At 34.1% G+C, this 7,612-nt stretch overlaps 1 long non-coding RNA gene across 8 annotated transcripts; it reads right to left on the bottom strand.

Annotated features, from left to right (window-relative positions):
* Positions 1-336: 336 nt before the first annotated feature.
* Positions 337-5,619, bottom strand: LOC132033364 (uncharacterized). 8 transcript variants are annotated; one of them, XR_009408722.1, is made up of 5 exons: positions 5,580-5,619; positions 3,480-5,535; positions 1,351-1,979; positions 768-871; positions 337-685 (listed from the first exon to the last, which is right to left on the bottom strand). It is a non-coding gene; the product is annotated as an uncharacterized LOC132033364 (long non-coding RNA). The 8 variants fall into 8 exon arrangements; XR_009408718.1 differs by having other exon boundaries at positions 1,351-2,616; positions 2,723-5,535; XR_009408717.1 differs by having other exon boundaries at positions 1,351-1,446; positions 1,796-5,535.
* Positions 5,620-7,612: the final 1,993 nt, after the last annotated feature.

The raw sequence follows: 7,612 nt of genomic DNA on the forward strand, positions 1-7,612 counted from the left end.
GACCAAATCAATAATTTACAAACAGATTGAAGGTGCCTAGGAAATAACTGATATAGCTTACTTTAGATTATTACTTCAGTAATCTACCAGAATCTTCTACACGATCAATGTAAGTGCAGGGGAAGAGGATCTGAGTAGAGAGCTATAGAATTTGATAAAGGGTCATATGTCCATGGGAGTAGTTTATAATTGTCTTTATATTCTATATTTATAAAATTGATCCTTATGCTCATGCCATGATATTTCATTAATTTGCATCATTAGGCACCAAGCAACCAAAAAAGAAGAATGAAAAAAGCTAGCCACCACTTCATGGTAGAGGCCCTTGAGCGCATATATTAGTTTTCTAAAAACCATTTATCTTGAAAGTTTTTTTTTTTTTGATTGGTAAATAGTATGAATGGTTGGTATTCCATAATCTCCTTAGTACAATGTATTATATAGCTTCTCAGATAGCCTATGTTCAAGGTCCCACATTTTAGCTTAAAGAGAAGTGGATGTACAGATGAAGTACATATTCTAATTACATTTCAGACAAAAGAATTGAATTACCATATAGAGTTTGTTAGTGGACTGACTCAAACTGCAGCTGGTGTGATAGAGAGGATCTCAGAAATATTGTTGGGGTAGAAATCCGGTTATATAGAGATTTTGGGATCTTGAGGCATCGATAAAGACGTCACACCTAGAACACAATTAAAAGATAGAAATTGGATGACAGACTTGTAGCATATGACTAATTGGAGAACACATTTTCCTTCTGATACCTGAAAGAACAAGAAGAGTTTTGCAGCCATCACTTTGTCCAAACAGTATATCCGTATCCAGTCTGTCACCGACCATGCATATCTTGAAGCTCTGGATCTTAAACCTGTTGTGATAACTTTAAAGAAGATTAGAATTTTTGGTACTGGTTTGTGCTCAGAAATATAAAAAATTGTAACACGTCACCCCTAAATCCTATGATCCCATTCTACCCTCCTCACTCACCCCATTACATCAAAACTACCAACCTATTTGAATTAAGAGAGTGAGTTCTCTGATATATAATAGTTTTAGATGGACAAACTAATTTTAATGAATGTCACGAAATGGTGGCTTTAGTTGATAAATCTAACATTTCAACTTCAATCACTGGGTGGTGAATATATGTGAATCCTAATTCATTTACATCTGAACAGAAATGAACATAAATAACCCCTATATATAAAAGGGAAAACTCAAATAAAAAGGACACGAATGAGTAAATGATCAACTAAGTACTAAAGAACTCTCGATATGGCAATGGTTTTTCCCAGTAATCACTTATCAAAAATACAACAAACACCAAACCCGACAAATCCCCAATACCTTGTGATGGATCCTAATTTTAAATTTTTGGACATTGTAAACTATGAAGCATGATGGAATTTGTCACTAACATTTTTGTTGTTGTTGGTTGAAGACCTGTAACTGCCCTACAAAGAATGTAGCTATAGCCAAAGCAAACTCAATTAAACAACAATTTTGAAATGCTTAATTATTAATGCATCTAACACAACAGGACAATTGTAATAGTACTCTCCCACATATCTTTACCCTATTTGCCCGGCACATCAGTAGAGTATATGTGATTGGCAATTCTTAAAAGAAGAAATACCTTTATAGAGGTTAGATTGATGTGAAGATTATATGCAATCAGTTCAAAATCGAAACACCAACAAACTTTGAAGTCTTCACCACTACCAAAATAGACTAACTTTGGGCGTAATACATGAAGTAAATCAAGCAGAGGATGGGCAAGGGTGAAACTCACCTGAGAATAACCCATCAAAATTTTCACACAAAAATTAATCTTGAATCTTCCAAAGTACCCACGCATGAAGAACCCAGTTGAAACGATCAATCTCTACCAAAGAGTCGACCGTTATAGAGGTGCTTAGCAGTTACTTCTGTGTGGTTGACTAGTTGTAGAGTTTTTAAGGGAATTTAAAATTATCCTAAAAAACGCACAATCAGTAGAGTCGACTTGGAATTCTGATTTAGAATTTTGGAAGAAAACCTTGTAAAACTAAGAAGAAGAGCAAATAAATGGAAGAGGATGGACAGTGGGCTTTTGGTTTCCCAAAAGATGGCTCAATATAAGGGAAGAGGAAGGATATCATTTTGCCCGTAAAACAGTCAATATTAACGGGAATACCCTTCGTCGTACCCTCAACCCACGCTTATTATATAGTTAGCGTGCCCGTAATTCGCACGGGTGCCTAGTGTCATTTTATTGCTTTATTAAACTAATAACTTTGAACAATCTTTTACCTTGTAAATTTGCATCTACGACCACTTTTTGCCTAAGCAGGTAATAAGAAAGTGCAAGCAAAAGCATTTAAGTAAACTTTGAAAATGAATCAATAATTAACTCAATCACATAAGATACCTAACATTTGTAATTTTAGAGTTCATTCACATTGATGTCAGAAGGCATTCCTTAAATATTTCATTATCGAATTACAACATGAGCATCATGCGTCCTCATGTAAAGTAGTAATTGTTTCACATCATCTGATGCGCGATAAAAACAACGTTATTTTGTAGGATGACTTCGAATACTTTTGGGGCATACTTTCTGACGAAATGAAACTGATAAAGAAATTCAATTAACCAAAATTCAACGCTAAATGTAATAATAGATATGTAAAATTTTAATGGGAAGGGCACCGAGATTTTAGCAACGGGTTATACTTACACTTTCGGTAAAGCACTTGTATATTATTATATAGCTAAAACCTCCGGATGAAATCAAAAAAAATATTACTGTCCTGCAATAGTCATGCGTAGACTTGAGTTTAAGCCCAGAAGAGGTGAGCCTTCATTCAAACCCCATGAATAAATGGGTCATGTATCAAATTTACATATAGCTCGCTAGCCTCAAGATTCCTCTAAAATGAGGCACATACTTCATACACGTATACACACCTGGTAGATATGAAAATGCAATTATCCAACAGCAATCTAGATTTATATCGTGAGACACTTCCAATCTCAAGAGTAGATGGAGTAGATACTCTGCTGCACTTTCTTACAGTACTTAGCTAAAGACAACGGTTACTAATCAAAAGGTTTCAAAGCTACTTGCGAGATCATTTACTCTATCAGTAGTGCATCAGTGAACTTTTAGTATCTCATCTCTATGAAATTTGGTGTGGTGGTGCTCGCAAGAAGCATTTTGCTGTTGAAATTTGGGAAGGCCAAAGGCACATACAAAGGCCACTTGAAATATCACTAAAACCAGTAACAAATTGAAAACTATCACAGGCAAAAAATCATGTCTGAGAACTAATGATCAAAATATTACTCACACCACAATCCAACCTCTACAATTGTCCAGAAAGTTAATAAATATAGAGGGTTGATATGTAGCTCTACTTAAATATGAACTGGACAGAAAGTTACTTACCACTACAGACATGCATAATTTATGATGATAAATGAAAATTGCTTACTTGAGTATGTAAAATTGTCTTGTCTACTTCAATTTGTTTTTCACCCATACCCTTGACCCAAATTGAGTCCACATACGGGTTAGCCGTGGTAATTAGTATTCCATTTGTGCCAATGATACCTGAACAAATTCACACTGGTTATGCAAAAGTGCAAAAATCTCAAGATGCAATACCGATATTAAAAGTGGACTTGCCTGTAAAGATGCTTCATAGGTTGCCATTTGCTGGTTGAAATTATCCAGTATGAGAGCTGTGCGATCACTTACTGTATCATCTCCACCAAATTCTTTTTCCAAACTACACAATTGTCTAAAAAGAGCCCCAGTAAACAATCAGCCTATGGATTATCGCAAGTTGAATTTACCCTTCTTTCAAGTATATAATTAGATTAAATACTAACAATTCAAACAAAAGAAATCAAACACAAGTAGCTAGGGTGAATTCACAAATATAACAACAATGTCCTTGCGTGAATAGTTTTCACGTAATTGGCAAAAAAATTGCTGAGAAATACCCAGGTGAAAGTTCATCATCAAAACAAAATATGAATAGTCTGCAGCACAATAGAAGTTCTTGTGAGTTATTTCCTTTGGATCTTTCTTAGATAAAGGATTAAAGATAATGAATTTCTTGATTAATTTAGATATCAACCTATATTTTGGAATACATTTTTTATTAGTTCCCAACTTTATACAGTTATGCGTGCCACCATAAAAAATAAGTTTATTAATAGTATTCACCTACCGGGGAAAGTGCCTTTACATCTACAAATTATTTACCATGATGTATAATGAGATGAAGTAAATACGAAATGTAGATAGGATACTGAATGAATGGAGAGAACAACATGAGATCCATGAGTATGACAACTTACAGGAGACTACCATCTAGCTTCATATTACAAATGAAATGTAGTTAGGAAAACTAAATGAATGGGGAGAAAAACATGATATCCATGGGTATGACAACTTATAGGAGACCAACATTTAGCTTCAGATAATTCAAGCATTATCCTCCTATGTTACTTGTTGGGTAGCCCCAAGAAAATCGTTGGAGCTACGAACCTAAGCATGAAGAGCACTTGAACTTGAGCGTTCGTACTTCTAGTTCACATGTGACCAAGTATTAGAACACTACTATCCAAGTTTTCTCACATTATTCTAGCTATTATGCTCGTCTACATAGAGACGCTACTCAAACAGAGACAAGATAGTAGGCAAAAGAGGAAAAAACATCAAAAAGAATTTGGTCCAGAAATAGGGATTCATTAATCTGACAAACAATACATGACTATCCTCAAAGATTGTTCAACTCTTAAATAATATCATTTATTTTATCCTTCACCGGGAGAAAGTAGGTCCCCAGTCTACTTAGCTCTAACAAATTCATATAGACAGCTATTTCAGGACATTATTGAAGTTCAATTTATGAAAATTGCAAGGAAATGAGTGTAACTTCAATAACTAAACCATCATATTTATACAAAAATAAGTTAATCCTAAAAAATGAAGACAACTATTCCAACAAAGCCTTAAAAGGTACATCAATAGACTGATGCAATTAGAAATTTCCATTGGTCATTATGTATATGAGAGTTGCATTTAAAAAAAATCAGAGCCCAATTATTGCATCATTGTGAAAGTTACCCAACCATTAGTTTTGCTTGAGCTAGGGGTAAGTCTGCGTACACCTCATCCTCCCCAGATCCCACTTGTGGGATCACACGGGGTATGTTGTTGTTATGATTTATTAGTAACGTAGCTTACAAAACTAAGAGTTCGAGACATGATAGCTTTTGGCAACTATTATTTCCCTTCTTCCGCCAAAAAGAAAATAGGTTCATCAACTTATGTAGAAATTTCTCAAATCCTCTTACGCATAAGCAACTTCAGAAAAAGCTGCAACAAAAATTACAATACACAGGTAAGAGAAGTGAGAAGCAACATCTAATAGGAATGTTTCCTTTCTTATCTTTTCCTTCATTTTTACAGATTCATATAGATAAACAACACTGTCAGATTTTCCTCTATTTTTAATAGATTTGTTATTATTTACTCTTTAACCAAACTAACCTTTCATGGCTAGGTCGCATCATGAAACTTATCCACACGCAAGCCGACACTAATTGGAACATAAAAAGTACACGTAGACCTTTTGTACTCAAAGAAGAACTACGATGGAAAACATAAACTAATCTATTGTAAGAGATCTTACAAACCTGAAAATCCAAATATGCATAGATAATGCAAAACTCCAATCAAAAGATGCATTAACACTAAAATTACAGACAGTTAATTAAAATTTTGTTGTCGTTGGTTATAGACCTGCAACTGCACTAATGTAGCTATAGCCAAAGCAAACTTAAGCAAACAACGATTTTGAAATGCTTAATTAGTAATGCATTTAACACAACAGAACAAATGTAATAGTACACTCCCACCTATATTTATTCTATACTAATGTAATAGTATAGAATATGTGATCGGCAGTTCTTAAAAGAAGAAATACCTTTATAGAGGTTAGATTGATGCGAAGATTATATGCAATCAGTTCAAAATTAAAACACCAACAAATTTTGAAGTCTTCACGACTACCAAAATAGACTGACTTTGGGCGTAATACATGAAGTAAATCAAGCAGAGGATAGGCAAGGGCAAGTGAAACTCACTTGAGAATAACTCATCAAAATTTTCACACGAAAATTAATCTTGAATCTTCCAAAGCACCACACATGAAGAACCCAGTTGAAACGATCAATCTCTATCAAAGAGTCGACAGTTATTGAGGTGTTTAGCAGTTACTTCTGTGTGGTTGGATGGTTGTAAAGTTTTTAAGGGAATTTAAAATTATCCTAAAAAACGCACAATCAGTAGAGTCGACTTGCAATTCTGATTTAGAATTTTGGAAGAAAACCTTATAAAACTAAGAAGAAGAGCAAATAAATGGAAAAGGATGAACAGTGGGCTTCTGGTTTCCCAAAAGATGGCTCAATGTAAGGGAAGAGGAAGGATATAATTTTGCCCGTGAAACACCCGACTGAGAAGATGAAGAGATTGAGATGCTTCGAGAATTGGGTTGAGTATTAGTGTAAAATTACGGAAGACAACATGGATGGTCCGAGATCTTTTTTTTTAAAATACCGATCATTCCAGAATGTTGAAAAAATAAATTAAAGATGACAAATAAGTCTACTAATTAGAAATGGTGCCAAGGTTAAACTTGTCTTAAAAATGTGATTAAGTTAAATTGGGGCTGAATTATAATTTTTAAAACTTATAATCTTTTACAAAATACACAAAAGTCCACACACATTATACAAAGTCTTCTTCCAACCCACCCCCACGACCCCAACTTCATTTTTTTCAAAAAAAAAAAAAAAAAAAAAGTTCCTCAAGCGGCAAAGCAAACCGGCAACCATCCCCACCATCGCCACTGCCTTTATCTCATTTTTCCTCTTCAAAAGTCACTATTCTTCCTCGTCACTATTGCTGCTCATTTCTCTCTCTCTCTCCATTGTTGTTGCTTCTCTATTCATTCTCAGGTAAAGTTTTTTTTTTCACTTGGTTCAAAAGTTAGGTTTTTAAAATCAAAGTGTGAAAATGATGATTTTGGTTAGAGAATATGAAGAAGAACATGGGTTTGTCTTGAATGTTATTTTTTGTTGAAATTTGGGGTATTTGTTGCATTTGTTGGGGTTTGTGAGTTTGTAAATAGTGGTTGTGGTTGTGAAATTATGATTTTTGGTGTTGTTTTTGTTCTTGTTCTTGTTCTTGTTCTCTTTACTGTTTCAAAAAAAAGACTTGCAATTTTATTGATGTTTTCCAACAATTGAGGTTACCTGTTTCAACAAATTCAAAGACTTGATTGACAATTGTAAACATCTGCTAAGGTTGCATGGTTAAAAAATCCCTATTTGGTGTATTTTGTTTAAGTTGTGAGTGAGATTTGTGATGGTTGTGTGTTTGTAGTGAAACATAGATGTTTTGTAGTTAAATTTAGATGTTTTTGATGTTGTTGTTGCTATCATGGTATGGTTTAGGAAAAGTTTTGATTTTATCCAACAGCTGTTGGATAAAATCAAAACAATTGCTGAGGTTTTTGCAAAGAATCGAAGCAGCTTGTTACGAAGATAT

This window comes from Lycium ferocissimum, chromosome 10 (genome assembly GCF_029784015.1).
Source record: "Lycium ferocissimum isolate CSIRO_LF1 chromosome 10, AGI_CSIRO_Lferr_CH_V1, whole genome shotgun sequence".
Lineage (NCBI taxonomy): Eukaryota > Viridiplantae > Streptophyta > Magnoliopsida > Solanales > Solanaceae > Lycium > Lycium ferocissimum.